Consider the following 26219-nt stretch of genomic DNA (forward strand, 5'->3'; position numbering starts at 1 on the left):
GACTCGGCAGAGAAGGAGGAGAGAGCAGCCGGTGAGCATTCAAATCCCTTTGGAAACTACCTTTTCCCTTTTCTTTATCAAAAAGGAAAGGAGCCTCAGGCTGGGGCCAGGCGTCCAGTAAGAGCCCTCAACCCACGCCTTGGAAATTAACCTGGAATGTAATGTAAATCACAGCAAAGCCCCCTGCCTCCCGGGAGCCTGCAGCTCCAGCTTTCTTGTTCCTGCTAAGCGCTGCCAGGCCCAGGGTTGCGAACCCAGTGGTGAATGCGCCTCTCCCGTCGGCTAGGGATTCAGTCAAGCACGGGGCCAGCTGAACGCTCCCCAATTCCTGGCTCTGCCACACTCAAGCAGGAATCTGCGCAACCTCACCAACCGGACTCCTCACCTTCGTTTGGCCTGACAGAAGGAGCCGAGCGAGAGTGAGGAGTGTGTGTGTGCGCGTGTGTGTGCGTGTGTGTGTGGGGGGGGGGCGGGGGCTGCGGGGAGGGGGGTTGGCCAGAGTGAGCAAGCGCGAGGGGTGAGTGTGTGTGTGTGTGTGTACACGCAGGGGTGCGTATGTGTGTGTGTGTGTGTGTGTGTGTGTGTGTGTGTGTGTGTACGCGCGCGCACGCTCACAGCCGCATCTGCCGACAGGCAGCCCGCGCGCTCCCTCCCTTCCTCCCTGTAGGCCGGTCCCCTCCTCCCTAGCTCCTCTCTCCCAGCTCCCAGAGCTTTGTCCTCAGCAATTACTCCCTCTGAAGGTGGGGGGGGGGGCATCTCGCTGTAATGAATAGGTGTCTTTTTAAAATTCCCTCCTCACTAGACGCTAGAGGCTGCTGCGGGAGGACCCTTGTGCACAGAAGACAAGAGTTGCGCTCTCGCAGGCAGTTTGGGACGCCCCCATAGAAGGAGAGGGGAAGTTTAGAGGGGTCATCCTTCCTGGATGGAAAGTCTGCCAAGCTGGGCCTGAAATGCCTTGGCTGAAAACATTGCATTAGACAAAGGTGTGCAAAAATGGACAATGACGTTTTGTCAGTTACACTAAAATATTGTAAAGCCATTACCCAAGTGACTTTGGCAAGGGTGGGGATAAATGAATAGAGATTTGTATATGTTTTACGAAGATTTAAATTAGTTAAATATTCCCTTCCCATTTATTGAAGTTTCTTATATAGAGAGTTGGGGCTGTACAGTATTAACTGCTTTATTTTAATTTCAACCTCACTTCAACAGACAAGTCTATGCTTGCAAAGGCAGACAAAAATATACATATACAAAGGGATATGCCTGTGGATAGGCTTGCGGGTCTAAATCTTTAAGCTGTTCTGTACTTCTAAATTGTTGCTGTTATGTACAAATGAATTGTGATGCGTTTTGCTCATGCCCCAGGAAAGTAGATGGTGCAGTTTTGGGATATTGCTAATTCACATCACTCTGGTCTTTGCTCGTTAGTCTGTTTCTCCTCTTTCTCTTAGTAGCAGTTTCCCCTCTTCAGGAACATAGAAGGGAATTAATGCTGAAGAAAGCACAGTTCACTCCATGAAAGGACCAGTAGGAGGTGCCCTTAATAAGGCCAAATGTCTAGTTTACTGATGAGTGAAATTCTCATTCAGCAGGATGTTTCAAAGACTTTGTTGATTAGTAACAAAGGATTATGGAGACTAGCACAATAGCCCTGGATATTTTCCCACTTCCTAGATAGAGTCCGAAACTGCTGTAGATTTTATGAAATCACTGTCACATAACAAAGGGCATCTCTGAACAGTATTGGCATACGATGGGGACGAGGTGCTGGAGGAGGGTGGTGGCTTTTCACGTGGCTTTTGTAAGATGCCACCTCCTTATATATTTGACTTGAGCCACAAGCAGAGGTACTAAGTAGAGTCTTGGGACCTCAGATGAGATGAAAACTTTAGATGCTCGATGTTAACGAATGTAATAGCATATATACATGTTAATTAATTTTTCATATTTATGTTTGCATTACATTCCATTGAAAACAATTTATGAGAGTCTGTATAGTTTGGACATGATGAAATGAGGCTTTGCTGCCTCCAGTATCAACCCTTCTAATCCCCCAACCATAGCAGATCAGATGCCCCCATCTAGGTTTGCTGTTGAGTGAAGCATGACAGCACCTGAGGGTGCCTGAGTGGCCTGGGTGTCCACTCTTCTGTGAGTGTGGCGGTATAAATCGCCAGCAACCTGTCACAGCTTCCATTTTCCACACAGCAGCCGTTACCCTCTGAGTTATGAAGCATGTGAAACAGCCACCACATGTGTTATATGTGAATATATTAGGCTTAGTGCATTTGCTTTAATGCTCTTAAAAGCTGGGCTGGCTTGAGCTGCTGATAGGCATTTTTTTCTGAGGAGAGATTTATAACTTCTCAGTGTGTATGACTTACATTTATTCTTTGGCAAGTTAACCTCTCAGCAAACTTCCTTATTGTTTTCATTGAAGAGGAAGAGCCTTAATCCTATCTAAATTCCTGAATGAAGCCCTGCTGAAAGTTTCTTGGGGAGTACAGCGTATTTGCAGGCTATAGTATGGTTTTCTCAGAAATGGGACACTTGGACAAGAGATTTGGGGAGGTAACTTTTGGGTGGAAGGGGTATTTTTAATTTCTGGAGTGGGAATGAATGACACTGCATATTTCAGGGGAATCCCAGCACTCTATTCTCCAAAGCATCTTTTATGAGAAGCATTTTTTTCCTCTCTGGCTTGCGTTTCTGCTTTCATGCATCCAATAATCTAAGATTTCCAAATGCATGTGATTTGCTCCTAGAATGTTTTCCACTGCGCACACCAGGGTCATCTGGTACCATCTCCCTCCTTTGGAAACAAGCCCTGATTTAAACCTTGAGGTCTCAACCAAAACACTTCTTATCTTTCGGTGGGGCCACATGTTTACAGGCAGTGCTGACGTTTCTGAACAGCATATTTCTTTCCAAGGCAGACTGGGTCCCGAGATTATATTTTAAAGCAAATATGCTTTGGAAAATTTGCCACCGTAAACTTTGCATGTCAGACTTTCTCCTCATGCTTCTACCGGCCAGGGTAACTCTGTTAGATAAGAGTGTAGTAGTTTCCAGCATTTTCTTAAAGTAAAACACAATCATACATACACAAAGAGAACGGAATTTCTAACTTCCATATGCCTCCTTTTTAGATGTGTGACGTTAGGCTGAATTAAAATAGCGCTAATTACATAAAGACACTTCTGGAAACCACTGTGATTTCCCTAGTGAGTGAGCTCTTCTTACCTGGTTATATAGATCTTCCCGCTTTTGGTATATATGGCCTGTATCACTCTCAGGAACTTGCATCAAGTTAGGGACACATTGCTTTGTTGTGGTGTTTGTTTCACAGCTACTAGCTCAAATGATACATTTTTGAGGATTAATCTACCTCATATGATAATCTCTTAGATGAGCTATATACGTAAATTTCAGGAAATCTTAGTTTGCCTATATAAAAAGAATAATGGCATAAGCTCAGTGAGAATTATTTGACTAATTAACTAAAGATAAGAAGTCACTTGGTTCTGGAAACATACTGTAATCCCTAATGTAGATTGATAAATACTATATGCCTTTACAATTCATAAAATGTAAACGTGGAATCTTCTCTTTTATTCTCCCTGTTTTTTCATTATGATGCTCCAGAGGAGGATTAAGAGTTTCATGAATTGTCACAACAGTTATGCCTTAATGAGTCATAGCCTGGGATCTCACTAGCTCTTGATTGAAACACACTGAATTAAATATGAATGTACTGCCTGGCCACTTGCTCTCCATGCTGCCTGCTAGTGGGCCCCTTGCTTCTCTCCAGCCTGTCTGTAAGAATCGTAGTTCTCCTCTTGCAACTGTAAGGCATCAATACTGCCTCTCTTGCTTCAACTCAGGAGAACCTTTGTTACCATGAATCCAGGCCCCAGATCCACAGGCACGGTGCTTAACATGCTATATTATACTTTGCAAGGTCATGAGGATTTCCTTCAAAACGAATTTTTAAATTTTCACGATTGTTTCTTTTAGTGGAGAGTTAAGCTGTACTCTGAAGACAGCTAAGTAGTGCTCTTACCGTAGGAGACTCTGACTAGTAGCCTCTCAGCCAGTATTATTGGAGTTCTAGAGCTCATCAACATTAAGAAGATATAGGAGTACATACTAGAAAACAGTAGGTCGTGCCAACCGGGGCATGCTGTGTTTTCAGGAGACTGTTACCGGGTTGGAATAATGTAAATTTCATTTTCTTTAAAGTTACTACTTATCTGAGGTCAAAGCATTTCTTAATGGTATTATAATATCCGTAGCATGCCACTGCCCCAAAGCATTTAAGATCTTTTTCTTCAAAACAAGACCTTAAGTAAAGCACATGTTAAGCGTGTCAATAAGACAGGATGAACAATCCAGACTATTTTCCCTGTAGACCAATTAAAAAAAAAGTGCAAGATAAAATTACATGTTACATATGCCAAGTGGGTAATAGCAAAAAATAAAGTGTAAATTATTATACACCTTTATAATTGCAGCACTCAGGTAAATTACAGCACAATTTATAACCACACTTTTGCTTCCTCCCACAGTGGAGTTCTGATTCCTTATCTTCTATTTCTCTGGTTTAGCACCATACTAACAGCAGAAATATAGGTTGGCTGATTGATGATCAAAATTACTATAGTGCTTTAAAGTTCTTTGACAAATTTTAGCCTAAGGTTAACAAACCAGGGCCCTTTCACTCAACTGTTTAGCAAATATGTTTTCCTTAGTGGTTTAAAAATGCCTGAACACTGGTGATAAGATTTAGAAATATGTAGTAATGTGTACAATTAAGTATTCCTTCTTTTTCACTATTGATGGTAATTTGCCAATGGTAAGGCTAGTACAGGTTGCTTTTTATAAATAGCTCCAAACATCCATATTATTCACAGATTTCATTTCTTGGGGGGAAAGTTCAACCAGAAAACACACAAATCATTCCATATTTATTGATCATATTTTTAAGGTCTATTATTATGACCTGACTTGAATGGGAAAGTTTCTCTTCTTTGCTAAATTCCATGAGCCCAGTGCCTATAACTTCTTATTTTCATGATGTACTTTAGCTTAATTTTACACATCCACATTCTGTGACTTCTTACTTGCTCAGTCATCTAGCAGTTTCCAGGGAGGAAGCTTCTTTATATCACTTGTGACTGATGGGACTTAACAAGAGTACGTGTTGCAATTTGAGCATTTTGCCCTTGTCCTTTGCTCCTCCTTTAAAGATTGGTTCTTGCTACAAGGCTCCTCTTGAGAGTATCTAGGACAGAAATGTTCCACTGAATTAATCTTTATGATGCGGTCTAATGAAAATAGCAACTCATTAGTGCATTTTGACCTAACAGGGCTAATAGTACCAACATTATTCTAATATCTAAAATATTCTTAAATATGCTTTTAAATTTTTATAAGAGAACTAAGGAGTTAAACAATTAACATAAATATTATTTAATCAAGTCAGTTTTCTTAGTAGCAGAAGTTTCTTGTTAAATGCCAACATTTTTGGATTTACTTACTTTTCCATAGTCTTTAACAACTCTTTACTCACTTAGCTGTCTTTTAGGAATGTAGGACAGAATTTAATCTTTCTTTAATGGATCCAAGGCATCACTGTGACTCAGTTATTATATCATCTGATATTATAGCAGTGATTTCTGAAGATATTACATCATAGAGGGCTGTTTATTTTTCTGTGAAGTGGCCATTGGCTGCTGCCTTTGTTTTCTTCATAGTTTTATTCCTGATTTATAAAATGCATTTTATCCATTTGTTTGTGTCTAGGTGGAACTTCTTCCTGTTACAAGATTTCTTCAAAATAGTCCTTTTCTTTTCTACTTTTGATTTGCTAAGACATAGGGGACTGAGTTTTGTTGCAGTTGTGTCTAAAGTAAAAGAGACTCTAAATCAGGATCTGTGTCCCTCACTAGAGGAAAAAAGAGCTAATTGGTTTTAACTAATAGCTTTGTAACATTTCTGAAATCCGATATTACTTTGGTTACCATTTTTCTTTATACGACATGTTTTTCCCTGTTAAAAATGAGAGTGTAGACTTCATAACTTTTAGTTATGTTACTAGTTTCAACGTTATATGGTTTATTATGAACTACACTATACAAACAGTGCTTGCTATAATTAATAACATGTTGATGATCGTGATAACAGTAATTATAATGAAATAACCCATGTACCCACCAGCAATTTTCTTAATTTTATGTTAATTAGTTTCTTGCCTTCTTTATATATTTGCTGCATAGGCATGCATCTTTAGCATGTTATTTTGTTTTGCTTGTACTTAACTATTATGAAGTAAATGTAACGTGTGTATTCTCTGATTTGCATTTTTGATAAACATTAAGTATTTGAGATTCATATGAGGGTGCATAATGTGGTATTTCAGTCACTTTCTTTGCCTTATAATATTCCATAATATTAATCATATCTTATTTAATTTACCATCTATGGACTTTTGAGAAGTATTTTATTATTGCCAGTAATGCTGTTATGAGCCTTCTTCTATGTGTCCTCAAGAACAAATTTGCTATCATATCTAGGGTGCATATATAGGAGGAGGGACATACAAAGGACATCTAAGTCATAGAAAGGCCATCTTTACTTTCTGGAGGCAGTGACGAGTTTCATCTATTGAAACTCCCACAAGGAGCATAGGAAAATCCCCTTTGCTCCGTGTCTCCACCAGTATTTAGTATTGTCATGTGTTTAATTTGCCCTCATCTGGTGGATGTGAATTAGAATCTCAATGTGGCTTTAATTTGCATTTCCCTGATTAATAATAAGATGAGCATCCCCCCCCCCATAAATTTAGTGGCCATTTATAGTTTCAGCAAGATAATTCGATGATTCTGTTTCTCCAGAACTGAACAACCATTTACTTTGGAGGTATCAATGTTATCGGTAGTCATTCTGCTTTTCCTACTAAGCAACCGTTTGCATTTAGGCATAGATAGATGTCATCAGTAGTCTGACTTTTAGTAGTATCATGTTGTGGCCTGATACTGTGTCATGCTTATTTTAGCACAGACTTTCCTTAAACACCTTCCAAATGAAAAACAAATCCTTAGCCACTGTAGAATTATTGGTTATCTAGAGCAGCTCTTGCCTTGTCAGTATCCTGCTTTATTCTGTTTGTTATGTCTTTGTAACATATCACTTACAAGGAAGCAGGATGCTGGGGTGCCAGGCTTAATTTGATGACCAATTCCCTGAATATCACGAAACCTAAACACAACTGAATTGCATAGTTACAAGAACAGATATGAAGTCCAAGTTAGAATCCTTGGTCTGACCATTTGAACTTGGGTGTGTTTCTAGTAGGGTAAAATACGTAGACCCAGGATGATTGTTACATATGTGACTGTGGCTTTCAAACAACATCCATGCTCTTGTACCTCCCGAGTTTTGTTTGGGTTCATAATTGTTTCATCTGTTCCCATGGGGCAGCTAATGAAGGGCTCTGGATGAAATGAGGCAATAGATATGCTAGCAGTGGCTTTGCTGGTGTGTTTCCTCTGTGTTGACTCATTAGAGATGTGCACGAAGGCTGAGACATCTGAGCAGACCCTCTGGACCCAGAGTTCCCAATCCATTGTTGCCACATCTTTTCTCAGCCTCATGGGATCCCAGAAGAATATAAATTAGAAAATCTGCAAAGCTTTCCCTTTCATGTCTAATGTCTGGGCGAGGTTGTTCCCTGCAGGACAATTTCTAGTTATTTTTTCTCTCTGGTTTGAGACATCTCCAGGGATGAGCTCCCTGTTTCCCTTGGGAAACTTTTCAGCAGCATATAAATTCTTAATGTTAAAAATTTATTTTGCACTCCATCCTAGATAATCCTGTTCTCAATATGCTTCCCATTGCTCCTGTCACTCAGCTCCCTGGCCCCTGTTTCTCCTTGTCAGTGGTACTCTGCCTCTTCCATGGGGAAGCCTGTTAGGTAGTTCTAGCCTCAAGTAATTCTTGGGTTCCCTTCTTAGTCTTTATTTAGCAAGACTATTAAATACTTTGTTTATTTAATCTTTCTTCCTACCCCTTCAGAAGCTTGATCATGTTTATTTTTCTTACCTGAACTCCCTCTAGTTTGTTTATATCTTCCTGGTAATCAAGGGCCCCCCAATTTAATGTTCTGTTCTATGTAGGCTGTCCCAAGTCATATATTAGAAAGTACAAATTTAGTATGGTATTTTACTTATTATATAACCATTCTGTGAACACACATTTGTCTCCCTTCAAATTTGTGTTCTCATTTGTCAGATAGGACTATTGGTGCCTAACAAAATCATTGAGGTATCATAAGGATCAAATAAGATCAAGAAGTTGATTCAAGGGGCATCTGGGTGAAACAGCTGGTTAAGTATCTGACTCTTGATTTTGGCTCAGGTCATAATTCCCAGTTCATGTGTTTGAGTCCTGAACTGGGCTCTGTGCTGACAGTGCAGAGCCTGCTTGGGATTCTCTCTTTCCTCTCACTCTGCCTCTGCCCCTCTCTCTCAAAATAATAAATTAACTTTAAAAATAAAAGAAGTTGATTCAAGATAATAGTTACTAAACATTTTCTATAGCTTACAGAGAATTAACAGAAAGTCTTAAATGTGTTTCTGCCCTCACGGGTTTATCATCAAATGGGTATGACAGGCACAGGCATAGCTAAATACTATACAAGGCAGAATGATGTACTCATTAAAAAAAGAAGCACAAGCAAAATGGGGCAGACTCTGAAAAATATTAACTACCTTGTTTATGCATTATAGCATTAATATATTTATATTCGCCAGATGGGCTGACAGAGCCAATTGATTCCTCTTTGTATTTTTAGGTTGGCCAAAACAAAAGAAAACAAAAATAAAAAGGAGGGAGGGTAAAAAGTTGCTACTCACATTTAAACCAAGCTATAGGTATGCTAAGAATGAAGATATCAGAGGTATTCTTGGTAGATCAGACAGCCTATTGCTATAAATACATCCCCAGGCTTCCATGACCTTCTCCTCCTTTATTTATTGAGTCTATGTCTGGCACTGTGCTAAGGCGGTGATGGAGTTTTGAGCCTACTGAATGGAAATGCTAACCAAATAAATATATTAATCCACAGTTGCAAATGAGATAAGGCTTTGGAAAAACAAAAACAAAAAAGTTTTGTAGGTGAGTGACTCAGACTGTATATCAAAGAAGCCTTCCCTGAGAAAGTTGTAGTTGACATCTGAAGAATGAGTTAGCTTAAAGAGGGGATGTTTGAGAAGGGCAGGGAAGAGAATGGTAGGTAAGAAAAGTGAGTGCAAAGACCCTGTGGTGGGAGGAAGCATAGTGAATTCAAGGAAGATCAGTCTATCCAGGGCCAGGAGAACTAAGCATTTTAATGGCATAGCCAAGGCTGGACAACACTTTTGGATCCCCTCTCTCATACTCAATATACTGGTTGAATGGATTGAAATGAGTTCACGACAAAGACCTTTTTCTAATCTCAGCATAAACTTTTAAAAACGTAAGTAGGGGTGCCTGAATGGCTTAGTCAGTTAAGCCTCCCACTTTGGCTCAGGTCACGATCTCACAGTTTGTGAGTTCGAGCCCTGCGTCAGGCTGTGTGCTGACAGCTCAGAGCCTGGAGCCTGCTTCAGATTCTGCGTCTCCCTTGCTCTCTGCCCCTCTCCTCCTTGTACTCTGTCTCTCTCTCCCTCAGAATAAATAAACATTAAAAAAAATAAGCAAATTACTTAGGCAATCTTTGCCCTGATTTTCTTATTAATTATCAAATAAGAGTTTATGAACCTATCCTATGTGTCTAGAAATACCTTATGGGGTTGTGTGGACGTAACTAATGCAATAAAGGAAAGGGATTTAGAAAAGTATAAAAGACTAGCAAATGCGGGTGATTATCGATAAGCATGTGTAACAGGCTACTTTCACTTGGAAAGCTATCACTCTGCAGAGGGAAACAGAACTTTACCTGTTCTGTGCAGGTAAGAACAGCATGAGGAAACTTCTTTCACTATGGCCTCCTTTCAATTGTGTGCTTCATCACTCTTGGTGAATTAAAAAGAACTGAACCTAAATTTTTTTTTCAGATTATTTTCTTACTATGCTCCTTTCGTATACATTTTCTCTCCAATATTATTTCTTAAAAACATGGATGAGTGTTCTCTTGGCTTTTTTTTAAACGTTTATTTATTTTTGAGAGAGAGAGAGAGTGCAAGCAGGGAAGAGGAGAGAGAGGGGGAGACACAGAATCTGAAACAGGCTACGAGCTGCCTGCACAGGGCCTGATGTGGGGCTCAGACTCACAGACTGTGAGATCATGACCTGAGCCGAAGTTAGACGCTTAACTGACTGAGCCACCCACGCGCCCTGGGTGTTCTCTTAGCTTTAAGTTACAGCTCATATAGATGTGACTGAGCTTGCAACATTTCCTCTACTGCCGCAAGTTGCAAACGAGTCACTGCACAACCCTGTGTGTGGTCTTTGGTCATGATGAGAGGTAGTGCAGCGTAGGGAGAAAAGCATGCTGGTGAGTGGACTTGACCTTGATTTCCCTATCTGTGAAATGGAGACAAAGGCAACCTCTCTTTTCCAACTTTAAGTTGGGCAGAAATCACTTCAATAGTTAGACACAAAATAACTAGTGTAATCCCAACAATAGGTGTTCTGTAAATGCTACTTTAAGTGTTATCTTAATATGAGCTAGGTTTATGCTGGGATTGTCTTTATAAATAGAAAATTTCACAGACATGGGCAGGCCACCCTAAAACCCACCTCAATTTTATTGTTGTAGTTGAAGATTTTGAAGACGTAGAAATAAAATATGATAGACTCTCAACAGCAGTTTTGAAATCCAGCCCATGCTTTGTTTAGTGGGCCAGGGTTTAGCAGGCCGTGGTCCATGCCTTTGCTGCAGTTAGAGGCTAACAAGTTCAGCTGAGTTAGACGTGACACAGCACAGTACTGCTCAAATCTGGTGCCGTGTAACACCGTGTGTGGATTCCTCATCCAAATTAACCTCCTCCATTGGCTCTTTCTGAGTAACCACATCCATTTCCTGCAGACTCATTGATTCTGGCATCCACTCAGCATGAACTTTTGGAAGTTAGTGCTTGCTTGGTTAATGTGTAGTGCTAGGTATAATTTGTCCCAAAGGTCTTCTTTCTGGAGGAGAGGCTGTCAACTTGGCTGCATATCAATGCCCAGCCCTAGGTCTTACCAATTAACTTAGACTCTTAGAGATGAGGCCTAACATATAAGAAGTTATTAAATCTTAGGTGGTTCCAAAGGGCAGCCAAGTTTGAGAACCAGTGTCCTCGGGCCTTGCTCTTCAAAATGTGATCCATGGAAGGCAGCATTTGCAACTCCAGGAAGCTTTTGAAAGAAATGCAGAAACTTAGGCCACACCCAGACCTAGTAAATTAGAATCTCTGGTGACTGGGAAACACTGCCCTAGGAGACTGAAAATACAGTGGGGAAAGTACTCTTGCTCTATTTTTTGTAAAAATCTAGTCAATGGGGAAAATGCTCCAGCCAGACTAGGTGAGTTTTAGTTACTTTGAAGCCTCTTTGGGGAGCTTTGACTTCAGGAGCTGGTCTTGCAATGGTAAATGATGCCAACATCAAAGTCCTCTGCTTTGTGGTTCAGTGGCTAATATATTTCTCGAAGGCTGTGACATATTTCATTTTCCTTGAGATGAAAAGCCCTTGAAAATGCTCTTTAGGTGTTCCATCTGCCTTTCCCCTTCTTTTCTCATCAGTGCTCAAGAAGAAGGTACATTTTAAAAGGGTCTGCCGGTTTTCATTCTATATGGCCACCCCCACCCCCATCCCCTTTCCTCCTTCAAAATGCTTAGGCTCAGGGAAAAAGGCAGGTACTTGAAAGGGACACAGGGGCCCTGGGTCCTTCTTCACCCCACCTCCTCTGCCTCTCGAGTCTGATGCTAAAAACACATATGTGCTCAAAGTAAGACTGTGAGGGGCGACCCCACGATGAACCTCGCCTTGTGACTGGGAACTGTCTTCAGGCCGTGAAACAGCCCAAGTGCTCATTTGCCTGGGCTTATGTGGCAGGGGAAGGAGGGCATAACTGAGGTTTTTGAAGAGTAAAGCTTTACAGACGGATAGCTCAGTGCGAGGTTTTGAAGTTCTTGCTCTGCACTGCTGGCAGACAGAGGAGCTTTAACTGGCCTGCCTCGAATCACACTGTACAAGAGGAGAACGTGGGGGCTCAGCTGTGCAGATTAGAGCAATCTGAATGAAAATCACTAGTGTTCCTCCTGGTAAGAGAAGTTTCTGCTTAGCTCATGAACTGTAGGCCCTTTTCTGGTCCCTGTAGAAAATGAGGAGGGCTTTGTGAAAGGTTATGTAAGGCTGCTGGTTCTTTCCGCCCCTAGAGTAAAATTCTATTCAGAGAGGGGTGACACGGCCTCTCAAGGGGGAGGGGGGAAATGTGATTCTGACCCTACAGCTTAGAAAAGATAATTTAATCATGTTTTAAGAATTAAAGGAAGAGAGGAAGAACAAAATTGTAGGCAGTGAGAGTGGGGCGTACGAAAAGAAATAGGACTCTCAGAGTGCATCACAGCCCTGGTCCTGGTCGTTGCAGCATTTATAGGGTGCCACCTGTTCCCCTTCTTCTGGAACCGAGCGGTTTCCCTGGAAACAGGACTTTTAGTATTAACAAGAAGACCGGCCCAGGTTAACTGGAATGGTGGGTTACCCTAAATTAGGTACCTGACGTGGGGAGGAGAGTGGGGGGAGTTTTTAAGGGCTTTCAGCAGCGCCGTGGTGCTTTAGACAGCACACAGCCAGAAGGAGGAAGAATTTGGGGGTGCACCAGGACATACTCAGGGGAGCTGTTCCAGCAGCCCAAAGATGGGTGCCCGTTTGGAGGTTTAGAAATGACTGTGTCCTTGGCCATCATATTTGACTCATCCAGTCCTTACTTTCTAACCCTATGCTAAGGTCAAAATTGATGTCCAAAACGGAAGGTGTGTTTTTGTTTTTGTTTGTTTTATTTTCTTTTGGTCAACTACCTGGCCTGGGCTGGCCAGCTACCTGGGCCGAGGAAAAAAACAAAAACAGAGCAACAAACAAAAACAACCTGTCAGAAACAGCTTATTTTCAATATCAGGATATGTTTTAGAGATAGTAGGATGATGCATTTGTTGGAGAGATAATGTCTAAGACTTCGTGCTTCATTGTGCTGGGTCATATTAATCATTCAATAAATACCTGTTAATGAATTGATTTCCATGTAATGGATATTCTCAAGTTAATTCTTCATGGAATCTGAAGTTATTCTTGTGCACAAGCCAAACAAAGCTAAGAATATGTTAAATTTCAGAGTACTTTCCTTTTAACTATAGAAAAATGTATTCTTTCCCTCTCTCCTTTTTGCTTGCTTTTTTTCCTTTACATGACACTATTGCCAATTTGATGGTAACATTACAGTGTTCTTGTGAAAAAATCTAAAATCAAAGAAATCTTGCAAATTTTAAAATGCTGATATGTGGTATGATGTGATGTGTATGATGTGTGGTGTGGTGTAATGAGTCTATAAAATTCGCTGTCATTAAGCTCTGTTACTAAAACAGTTAGGGCATTTTTCAACTCACATGTATGAACGTGGTACAAAATAAAATAGGTAAATAATTATTTCCTACATAATTCTACCAGAGATAGGCTCTCTGTTTTCCCTAGAAGAATTATTCCTGAGGATTGGGATGAATCAAAGAATTAAAATGCTATTTTTTTAGAAGTCAGTGGAAGCCAGGACAAGATGATGGAGGTAAGAGAGTGCCCCTGAATGAGAAGGTCAATACTTTGTGTGTTTCAGTGCATCAGTCAAGCAGGAAAGGACCTCAGCAGTTGTTTAAGATGACCCTCTCATTATACTGATGATCAAACAGAGTTCCAGAGAAGCTAACTGAGCCCCCAAATTACAAATCCCAGAATGCGTGCATGGGACTGAATCTTGGCTCTGCCGAGACTTAACTTTTTGACTATCATTATTTTCAGTCCTCATCCTTAAAACTGGGAAAACCATTGCTGCATGGGTTAATGGTTGTTTTTTTTTTTTTTTTTTTTTGGATTGTACTTATTTTTTATTATTTTATTTAATTTAATTATTTAATTTATTTATATTATTTTAATTAAGTTTTTATTTTAATTCCAGTAGAGTTAACTTATAGTCTTATATTAGATTCAGGTATATAATATAGTGATTTAACAATTCTATACCGTGGGGGTTAATGTTTTAAAAAATGCGTTACTCAGAAGGATTAGCACAATTCTTGACACATAGTGAGCACTAAGTTATTGCTCTGTGTATGCATTCAATCAGCAGATGTTTATTGAGATCATGCTTGGTTTACCACATTTGGTGGCTCCTACAGTAGTTGTAAAAAGCATATAATACGCTGCCATTGTTGTTATAGAGTTAACAGAATGCTTGGGGAAATACGACTTAGACAGTTTAAATAGGAAAAAAAAAGATAAGGAAGAGCAGATCACTAGATAGTATACTATTAAGAACCAAATGAGTGAGGAGTACACTGTTAGAAAGGAACACTGTTAGAAAGTGTTAGAAACTGTTAGGAACACTGTTAGAAAGACTTCATGAATGAAAAGCAACTGAGCCTGGTAGACACGCTGATTAGAAAAGAAAAAAGGCCATTTCTTTGTGGACACTGCTCTTTATATGTTCAGGCTCTGGGCAAAAAGTGGAAGGATGGGGAGCACTTCACTTCCAAGAGCCAGCCACTCCCTCACCTCAGGCACTGGTTCTCATCACCAGCAGTGGCTCCTTTGTTCTCTAGCCTCTTTCCAAATGGATTTGTGATAGCCTAGGAAAAAACAGGAGAGAAAAGTAACAGGATCACCTGAGGAGTATATTTGGCAGCATAAATAATGTAATTTTAGAATGAAGAGGTTTTGCCTGCAAGGCTTTACCTAGTAATTTTAAGGAGGTCTCAGAAGGACAAGTTGCTCAGGAGAGGACACATGCTGTCACACACCACAATTTGAACTCTGAGATCTAGTGGCTGAGAAGGCATATTTAGGCCCTTGAACTGATGGAATAAGCGTGTGCTAGAAATTAATGTTTCTATCTTTTTCTTTTTAGCACAGCTTTAAGATGTATAGGAAGCTTTCGCTCAGGATGCCAAAATCCTTTATTACTAATACATGAAGGGTGTTAGCTAGCCCGTAAAAGGTTTTCTGTACATGTTACAGCCAGAGGGCAAGTAGCCCAGCTCAGAATTTGCAGATTAAATAGTTCTTTTGTTCTTTGTATCAAAATACTAAGTCATGTAAGGTTATGATAATTAATAATTGATAAATGCTGATACACTGTTTCATGTTAGTCTGGTGCTTAAATTTTCTAATAGATTTCATATCCATTGTCTAAATTCATCTCCCATTACCTCTAAAAAGTAGGCAACGTGCTTAACCCATGTTTTGTGAGTGAGTTATGAAGATTGGTGGTCAGTTACTTGTTTAATATCACACAGAAGTTACCAATTCTGTAAGAAAAAAACAAGTTTTCTGACTGAATCCATTACTCACTAGTATGTAACTGCCACCTTCCAAAAGCAAGAGCAAAACAAAAACAAAAAAGCAAGGCATCCCACTTTTTTGTTTCCCTAAAATGCACGTACTTAAAAAAAAGGTATCTAGTACCAAAACCTTAATTTTTAATAGCATTCTCCAATAAAAGGAACAAGAGTCTCTTGGAGAAATGGCTGATTCTAGGACTTAGACTGGAAATGTTTAGTCTGAGGCATCTAATAGTACCATAGAGTAAGGAAGTTCTTTAAAAGAAATGCCAAACCTACAATAATAGAGAAGGTCAAAGGGACACAGGAGCTAACTGAAAGCTCTCAATAGGCAATGCTGGAACAAGTTTTCTTTTTAAAGATTTTATTTTTAAGTAATCTTTACTCCAACACGGGACTTGAACCTATATCCCCAAGATTAAGAGTCCCATGTTCCACTGACTGAGCCAACCAGGTGCCCCTGGCCAATGTTGGAGCAAATTGAGCAACACAATAAATCAGGTAATTTTACAAAATGAACGTCCATGAATTCATACTGCTATAAATAAATGATTGAATGAATACAGGGGAGGGAGTAGACAAATCTATGCAGAAGTCGTTCACATAATTCATATAGACAATTCACCCTCTAGGAGGTGGAGAATTACCCCCACTCTTTTCAGCATGAGCTGTGCACAGTGACTTCTTCCAAAGAGTACAGTATGTTTATAAGGGGAAGGAGGGCAGAAATTTTACAGAGGAGAAACCTGACAAACACTACCTCAGCCAGATAATCAGGGTCATAATCAATAATGATAAATCATGTTAGTAGCCTGTACCCTGTATGATGTGATGAGAATGGCACTGCATCTCTGATCTTCCCCCCCCCCTTCAACCCCCAAATCCATAACCCCAGTCTAGTTTTGAGAAAAATAGCAGACAAACTCTAATTGAGAGACACTCTACAAAATACCTGACCATTGCTCTTAAAAACAATCAAACATAAAAAATAAGGACAGTTGGAGCACCTGAGTGGCTCAGTTGTTTAAGCATCCAACTTCAGCTCAGGTCATGATCTCACAGTTCATGAGTTCAAGCCCCGCATCAGGCTCTGGAGCCTGCGTCAGACTCTGTCTCTCCCTCTCTCTCTGCCCCTTCCCTGCTCACACTCTGTCTCTGTCTCACTGTCTCAAAAATAAACATTATTATTTTTTTTTAAATAAGGACGGCCTGGGGGCGCCTGGGTGGCTCGGTCGGTTAAGCATCCGACTTCGGCTCAGGTCATGATCTCACAGTCCGTGAGTTCGAGCCCCGCGTCAGGCTCTGTGCTGACCGCTTAGAGCCTGGAGCCTGTTTCAGATTCTGTGTCTCCCTCTTTCTCTGCCCCTCCCCTGTTCATGCTCTGTCTCTCTCTGTCTCAAAAATAAATAAACGTTAAAATTAAATAAATAAATAAATAAATAAATAAATAAATAAATAAATAAGGACGGTCTGAGAAACTGTCAGTGCTGCAAGAAGCCTAAGGAGATGGGATGATGAAATGTAATATGCTATTGTGTATGGGATTGTGGAACAGAAAAATGACTTCAGGTAGAAATTCAAGATATCTTGGGGCGCCTGGGTGGCGCAGTCGGTTAAGCGTCCGACTTCAACCAGGTCACGATCTCGTGGTCGGTGAGTTCGAGCTCCGCGTCAGGCTCTGGGCTGCTGGCTCAGAGCCTGGAGCCTGTTTCCAATTCTGTGTCTCCCTCTCTCTCTGCCCCTCCCCCATTCATGCTCTGTCTCTCTCTGTCCCCAAAATAAATAAACATTGAAAAAAAAAATTCATAAAAAAGAAATTCAAGATATCTAAATAAAGTATGGAGTTCAGCTAATAATAATATGTCAGTATTGGGGGGCCTGGGTGGCTCAGTCGGTTAAGCATCTGACTTCGGCTCAGGTCATGATCTCACAGTTGGTGGGTTCGAGCCCTGCGTCATGCTCTGTGCTGACAGCTCAGAGCCTGGAGCCCGCTTCGAATTCTGTGTCTCCTCCTCTCTCTTCACCTCCCATGCTTATGCTCTGTCTCTCTCTCTCAATGATAAACAAACATTAAAAAAAAATTTAAAAAATGTCAGTATTGATTCATTAATTTTAATAACTGCCATATCAATGTTTTATTAATAGTAGGTGAAACTTAGCATGAAATATGTGAGAACTTTCTATACTATCTGCACAATTTTCCTATAAATCTGAAACGATTCTAAAATTTTTTTAAGGTTAAAAAATACTTGTGTTTCTTAAGAATGGAATGCAAGGCAGAGCATTTAATCCCACTAGACTTGTTTCTTCCTCTTTAAAACAATTTCACTCTTGTATGGTTATTATGAGAGTTAGTGATGATATTTGTATAACCCTTAATGTCTCTGTACGTTTCTCAAGGTGTAGCGGCAACAGCACTACTTGTATGTGTCTTAAAATGCAAATGTACAGGCTCCACCTCACATCACCTGAACCAGAGTCCCTGGGCAGCCCAGGAGGGGCTAGGAAACAGCATTTTTAGCATGCCTTCTCCATGATTCTTAGGCACACTTAAGTTTGAAAAACACTGTACTTTGCTGTGTATTTTCTTAAAAAATTAATCATGGTAGTTCTCCGTGGAGCCAGTCTTTGAACTCAGGGTCTGATTTTGAATCAGGTGGATTGAGTTTAGGTCCTAACCCTAGAACTTTCCAAATGGGAGAGCTAGAACAAGACACTCTACCTTTCTGTGCTATAGTAAAAGCAGGTTAAGGGTGATGAGAAGAAACTTGAGTCCATAATGACTTCCTTGAGCAGCAATACCATCTTGAGATAGTTCTCTTCTGGACTTCTTGTTAATGTGGTAAATTAAACTTCTGTTTGGTTTTAACCCATCATAATGGAGTTTCTGTCATGTGCAGCTCGTCTCAGTCCTAACTCCTGTAGGCTCTCATATTGAGTTACTTACTCCTCACAATAAAACATAAGGAACTAACATTATGTCCTTTTGTAGGTGGCAAAAGTGAGACACCAAGAAGTTGGATAATTTTTCCATCATGGCTCCATGCTAATAAATTGCAGACTTATGATTCAAATCCTGCTTCAAAATACATGTTCTGAAATCCATGCTATAATTCCTAGATAAATAGTAGTTACTATTATTATTTTATTATTGTTGTTATTTTATAATATTCACCTTTCCTTCCAAATAGGCAATGTTTCCTATGAGCCATTTATTATTTAGACACTTCTAGATTATTGAGTATCTAAATAAAAACTCAATTTTCTGTTAATCGTTTTCAAATGTCACAGTTTTCACTAACAAGTTATAAGACAGCTTCATGCACTTTAATTTCCTCTGAAAAGAAATTCACTGCCACCTTATAAAAGACTAACATTCAGGCTACAGCTTTGGAATGCTAATGCCCTACCTTAACAACCAGGCTAAGCTCTATAAGTCACATATGTGTTGTGATTTCTCTCCCATTGTAGTGTAAGGAAATTTCACATAGTTTTGATATATCGTGTAAATTAGGCCAACAGAGTGCTGTGCTGTGTCTTCATTAAAATAGGAGACGGTAATAATGCAACCATGTAGCGTGGTCTTGCAGCCTTTGAGTTATGAACATTCAATAGCATCTCCTTACTTGTGCTTAAGTTGGCATTTGTGAGCAGCATATGATCAATTAATCAATAACCCAATTTTCTGTTAAAGAGATGGTGCATCATTTTTTTTAAAAAATCAGGGACCATTGTATGATTTTATGAAAAGAGCTGTGTCAGCAAGGAAACTTGTTTGAAAAACATTGAAAGCCTTTATTTGAGGATGATGATTTTGCTTAACTAAGCCAAAAGTGAAATTGGATACAAATGTTCAGTTCCTGAACCATTTTATTATTTTGCAACTGCTAGAAAGCAAAGTACCAATTTGGGATTGCTGGTAAGAATGCATTGTTTTTACTCATGATTAGATATGGGTAAGTGGATTCATCTATGAAATGCACAGTGAAAACTAACTCTAAAACTTCAAAGTTCAAAACTGATGGATTATAATCTTATTTCTTACAAATTTTGAAGTGTATATACAGCCACCTAACATGTCTCACATAAAGTCACAGGAGCGTAAGGTGATGCTTCTAGGATGATAGAGCTGATAGCCATGCAGACATGGACACCTGGCCTTCTCAAAGTGTTGTGTACATTTATATCCTTATCTTTATTATAATTTCTGGCTAAAAAGATATATCTGCTCATTGTGAAAATCCAAATATTATAGAAATGGATGAGTTAGATAAAGAAACTTCCCTATGACTCCATCCCTCCAAGGTAAGCCATTGGTTATCGGTTGTGCTCAGTCATTTTTATCTCTTTTTCTACCTGCCATATAATTACTCTGAGAATTGCGGAGATATGTCTTTGCATCCCCTTAAAATATTGAGCTCTGTTTTATTTTTAACCCATTAAGCAAATAGATGTGAAAGCAACAGCAAAACAGGAAACCCAAACATCTGCTTTCTCATTGAGAGGACATGCTCAGGACGAAAATCATCTTCACTTCCAAGACAGTCAAGTACTATCTTCTCTGTTCCATATGCAAGGAAATAAGTTAGCTTCCCATTCTCAGAAATAGCCAACTATCTTGTAACACCTTGCCTCTCAAACAGTGGCCTGTGCTCCAGCAGCATTAGCATCACATGGGAGCTTATGTGAAATGCAGAAACTCAGGCTTCAGCCCAGATCTGCTCATTTAGGATCTACATTTTAACAAGTTTTCTTTGTGATATGAATGCAAGTCAAAGTTTGAGAAGTATCATTCTAGTTCTAGTATGCTTCGTACTAAAACCTCTATCATATTCTAAGAGCTGAGGTTGCTTACAAATTAGCAATGTGTCACCACAGCTGTTTCATGTGACTTCCAGATGTGCTCCACAGGACTGCATTTTTGCTCATCAAATAATGTTAAGATCAGAATAAGTATCTCAGAGCATCTGTCCTCTTCATGAGGACCTTCCATGTGTTCCTCACGTATACCTCTGAAGTCTCAAGGCAGTCATGTCCACAGTGGTTTGAAGAATTATGGTTCTTTTTCTAATATACATATTTTTTACTAGTCATGTACAGCTTGGTCATTTTGCTAATACACATGAAGGCTTACCCCAATGAAACCATGAGCTGTGTGAAGAAAAAGACCAAAAGTATTTTTTCTTTGCTTCAGCCCCCCAGTTAGTACTTGATTATAGTAATGATGATGTAATAGTGCAGAAAACACCAAAGAAATGATTGATGCTCTTACCTTGGAATGTAGGTGGAAATAAATGTAGGTTAGCTTTTTCTGCTATGATAACTTCACAGGAAGACAGTGCATTAAGCCAAAGATTCTATCACCTCTCTGTGGGCAGAAAAACAAAGGCATTGCTAGTTTTCTCTATTTCCTCTCATGACCAGGGTACCTTTAAGTCTTCATTTCTCTTTGATTTTTGAATATCAAAAGAAATGTACACAACATTTCTCTTTGAATATCAAACAGATATTCAAATATCAGAGATGTCTTCTCTTAATGTGTAGGAATTAATTACCCTTTTCTTTGGCACCTTAACTTTGTCTTATTGGCAAGTAGCATCCAAGGGGCCAATCAGAATGAAACTGAAAACATCAAATCTAAATATTATTAGATGGTGAAATGGTAATGAGAAATAAGTTGTGAAATGATACAAGGAAATCTTCATTAACTTTAACTTCAACATATTCTCCTTATTCAGATCACTGTTCCTCTTTGGTTCACTAAGTTACCATTGCTAGTCCAGCATTTAAATGGATTAGATGATGACAAATGTTATCTGGGGCATTATAAATGCAGTAACCTTGAATGATGGGTCATCCACTGCTTGAGAAATGTGGTTTTCAGTTAGAACTTAGATCTCTACAATTCAAGCAGTCTTGAGACATTTTGTTTGGTTGTGCTGTGTTTTGTTTTGTTTTGTTTTGTTTTTTGTTTGTCTTGTTTTGTAGTATAATCAGTGAGAAACATCAGGTTAACAAAATTTTGTCTCGGGTTTGTTGCAGAAATATTGGGGAGGAGGCGAAATCATATCTCACCTTCTGTCATACCACTAACTTGACCTGTAAAGATGATGAATATCAAAGAGTAAAACTAGAAGGCACTGAATTTTCTTTTTAATGAATCAAAGTTGAGTTTGCTATAAATAATGCATTTGGGGGTATTTTTCATGGACTTGTCCACCTCCTAAAAGTGTCAGGCCTTGAATTACTCTAAGCTTGAGATGTGTGGTTTGACTATTCTAGGATACCATTGCTTTCTTTCCAGGAACAATGTAATTAAACTCTTGAGTGAATGAAGAAACATGCCCGTGGCTGTGTATGGCATTTTGATTTTGAAAGCCTTTGCCTACTTGAAGCTAATCTATTTTAGGATGGAAAGGTCAAGCAATATCTCAAAATCTGGACTGCTAGACCCAGCCTCTGAGATCCTTTCTTCAAATATGGCAGCCCTGTTTGTAGAAGCTTGGCCATTCCCATGAATGGGTAAATGGTGGTTTTCAGTTATGTTAGCTCCATGAATCCAATCATTTCTGCTTCCCACAGATCGTTTGATGGTTATGTTTCCTACCAGGAGCTAGGATGTCATTGCTCTTGATAACTGGTTAATTTCTTCCTTGAAGTTATGTCAAGATCTCACATAGCACATCTCTCTATGCCCTAATTCTAAGCATTGGTTGGTTATCTGCATGAAAACAAGATCATGGGCAAGGGTAGGAAGGGTTAAATTTATAATAAGTGAGCTTTCATAAATTGCTAAAGGGAGGCTAGGGAGAGGACATTTGAATTCCATAATGGTTTTTACATTTAGCCCATAGTGTTTATGGTTTTCTCTTAGCATCTAAAACCTAGAAGTCTGTTTTGGGTGTGTGTTAACCTTTCCAAATAAGAGAATCAGAAGAAAGGAAAATGGAATGTAGTAATGTTATCAAATGCTAAAGAAAAAAAGCAAAATCTTTCCTTATGTTCTTCGGTATATGTTGGGGGGAATGGGAACAACATTAAAGAAAAGACTTTGTTCTTTTGGGCTCCTACATTAAAACAAACAAACACGTTTACTTAGGTTGCTTTATATATGCCTTTCTAGGGATTTATTTCGCTGGTTTACAGTCTAATAGGATACACAGAGCTCATCATGAGGTCTGTATTCAGACCAGTTTCAGCTCAGACCAATTAACAAAATTATGCAATCAATTGGTTCTGTTTCTATTTGTGGGACTCTTACATTTTGAAATGAGAACATGGCAGTGGCAGTGAGGTTCACAAGGACACCCTTCAAAAATCCCTCATTCTCTTACATTGCACAGTCAATGAAGAAAATGTCACATTTTCCTTCCTTTCAAAGTTCTTGACAATTATTTTTTTGGATACAAAACTTCCCTTGCCCATCACTTCACATTATGCCTTCTTTGACTAAGAAGACTCTGTCACTGGGGATATATGTCAGGCAAAGATGCAATTCCCAGGAAATTATAGAGCCAGAAGATTAGATAAACTTCTAAAAAGGGCACAAGGCAGAAGCAAGAGAATCAGGTGCTATTGGGAGGTTAAACGAATTATTTAAACCCATTGTTGGTATTCAGCCACTAAGTACCAGTGTGGATGTTCAGATTTAAAATACCAAAATATTTCTTTATTAACTGATAAATATTTGCTGCCCAGGGCCTCCCAATATGTCCTGTCTAATCCATTCTGATTGGCCACTGCCTATGCCAATCAGCTCCCCAAAATTTCACTTCTGAGATACCAATATAGGCTTTCCTCCAGTGACATTGGAAGGCCAAATGCATGCTCAACGGGTCTTAGTGAGGTCACCTTCACACCTTCTAGTCTGCCAGCTATATTGGCCAAATGGCTCCCCTATCTGTTGGCCTGCTACAACCCCAGGCCCCTCCTATGTTCTGTCTTCTTGAAATTGTGACCTGTGAGCAAGCTGGTGTTCCTTTAATCACTGTCCCATAGATGTCAGTGGTAACTTCAGCTCTGAGAATAGGTGAGACTAGCTGGAGGGCTGAGTCTCTACTCTATTGATTGTTATTTTTAAATATCATCCATGCTTCATTGTCTCTGTTCTTTGGAGAAAACACTAATTGCCCTTGTGGCCTGAGGGACCTTCAAAGAATAAGTTATATAACATGTGATGATTGGTTTTATGATTTCTTTAATGATTTTTAAACTTTTATTGTCTCTATCTTATTTACCAAATAATTGTGTTCAATGTAGAAAGCTTTACAACAAGATAAATAGAAAAAATATATAGATATAAATCATTCATTATTACATGACCTAGAGAATTATTGTTAAAATTTTGATATATATTTAATAGTAAATGAATCATATACCTGTATAAGTCTTAAAAAATTTAACAAACTATTGTGAACACAGTTCCAAGATTTGTAAGAGTTGAGTGTGAACTTTAAAGTGAACTAGTTTAGCCTCCTGGTTAAGGGAAAAAAAATCCTTTATATAACATTTCTCTCAAGTCTTCCAACTGGTTACTTGATATCTCCAGTGACAGGGACCCACAGCAGCCTCTGCCTCTTCACTTTTGATCATTAATTATTTCAGAAAGCTCTGTTTTACTCTTGATCAAAATTCTTTGTATCTTTTATCCTGCATCCTGGTTTTGCCCTACTTAGCATACATAAGGGGGTGGAAGTGGCAGAGGAAGGGCAGGCTTAGAAGGCAGTAGGAGTTGTCTGACCTAAAGCAGAGGCAAGTGGCCTTCTTGAGCAATAACACCTGACAGTGAGATTGCTTGAGTGTCTTGGGCGATCCTTTTAACCTGGTGTTCCCACTTGCTGCTTTCTACAGAGATTTAAGGGCTAATGCCTTTATGTCTTTTATGTCAAACTGGAAAACCTTAGAGGTGTTGAAAGTTCAGAAGAAAAAAAGAAAGTATATTTACCATTCCCATGTGGTGTGTGTGCGTGTGTGTGTGTGTGTGTGTGTGTGTTTTGTTTTTTGTTTTGCAGGACAATTGTATTTTAGAAAATGAAAACAGGGGCGCCTGGGTGGCTCAGTCAGTTGAGTGTCAGTTGACTGACTCTTGATTTTGGCTCAGGAGCCTGAGATCAGGTCATGATCTCAGGGTCATGGAATGGAGCCCCCTTCGGGGCTTGAGAACCTCTCCCTCTGTGCCTCTCTCCTGCTTGCACTCTCTGTCTTTCTCTAAAAAACAAAACAAACAGGATGTGTTTGAAAATAGATTAAGTTGGAAAATATCTAGAGGTTAATTATGATCATAGGTTATGTTTAAACTTGTTTTCTGGTCACCTTTCTTACGTTCTGGTCCGGAGAAGATTAATAAGATGATGATGCTTAGTGCTTGATGTTTTGAAAGAAGAATGCTATGTAAATGTCAGCTATTAGTGTAATCCTGCACAGCAGTGATTGACCATGAGGTGGCTCACGTTATTGTATTCCTTTAATGAATTTATTCATGTATTAAATATTGAGGCAAGAGAGATAGAGTAGTGGGTCATAGACACATTCTTTGATTATCATTTAGTGAAAAGATGAACAAGTAACTTGTAATTACTTATTAAGTAAATTTTGGTTAAAATTGTGCTAATATCTTTGAAAGGAAAGGGTTCTTTTCTCTATCTTAAAACATCCAGGAGTGAAGATTTGGGAGTACTAGGACCAGTGAAATTGCAGCCTGGAATGTTACTGTGAATCCTGACTGCCTGGGTGGGATTTATGGTCTGAGCTGCTGGGGAGAGCACTGCAGTGGAGGAAGGACGACAGAGAACAGTGAGTGACAAGGGGATTGCAAAGGGGATTCTAAGCTGAGCTGCAGCTGAGTCCTTCTTCCCCACTGTGGTCAGCTGCTACTCATCATGTGAGAAAGTGCTAATTTTTCAATGTGTATTTCTCTTTTAGACCAAGGGGTAGCAAATGCATTCTGTAAAGGGCCAGAAAGTTAATATTTTTTATAAATTTTTAAAATGTTTTTATTTATTTTTGGGAGAAAGAGAGAGTGAGTGGGGGAGGGGCAAAGAGCGAGTGGGAGACAGAATTCAAAGCAGGCTCCAGGCTCTGAGCTGTCAGCACAGAGCCCAACACAGGGCTTGACCTCATGAATTGTGAGATCATGACCTGAGCTGAAGTCGGATGCTTAACCAACTGAGCCACCTAGGTGCCTCCAGAAAGTTAATCCTTTGGCTTTGAAGGCCACAGTATCTGTAGCAACTACTCACTTCTGCCATAATAGCATTGAAACAACCACAGGCAATAAATAAATAAGTGTGGCTTTGTTCCAATAAAACATTATTTATAAAAAATAGTTTGGATTTAGCTTGCAGGCCATAGTTCAACGACTCCTATTCTAAGCCCTCATCTCTTGATCATGAACCTATATGTAGGGCTTAAGATATCACTTTATTGAATTGTTTTGCTTAGAATATGGCTTCTTACAAATCTATGCATTGTGTACATTTTTACATCATCATCTACACCCTTTGTAGTATATATCATTTTGTGTCTCTATGGGGTGGATGGGAGAGATTTTAGCCTATGATTCATATGACATTAATATTTTGGCTCATGATTTTCCTCCTCTAAGCTTTTATTTAAAATATTAATATCAATCATAAAATACTGGGATCT

General features: G+C 39.4%; 1 protein-coding gene across 4 annotated transcripts in view; it reads left to right on the forward strand.

Moving 5' to 3' along the window:
• DCC (DCC netrin 1 receptor) overlaps positions 1 to 26219 on the forward strand; it is a 1150608-nt gene that overhangs the window by 2098 nt on the left and 1122291 nt on the right. The window lies entirely within an intron of this gene.

This window comes from Felis catus, chromosome D3 (genome assembly GCF_018350175.1).
Source record: "Felis catus isolate Fca126 chromosome D3, F.catus_Fca126_mat1.0, whole genome shotgun sequence".
NCBI classification, from domain to species: domain Eukaryota; kingdom Metazoa; phylum Chordata; class Mammalia; order Carnivora; family Felidae; genus Felis; species Felis catus.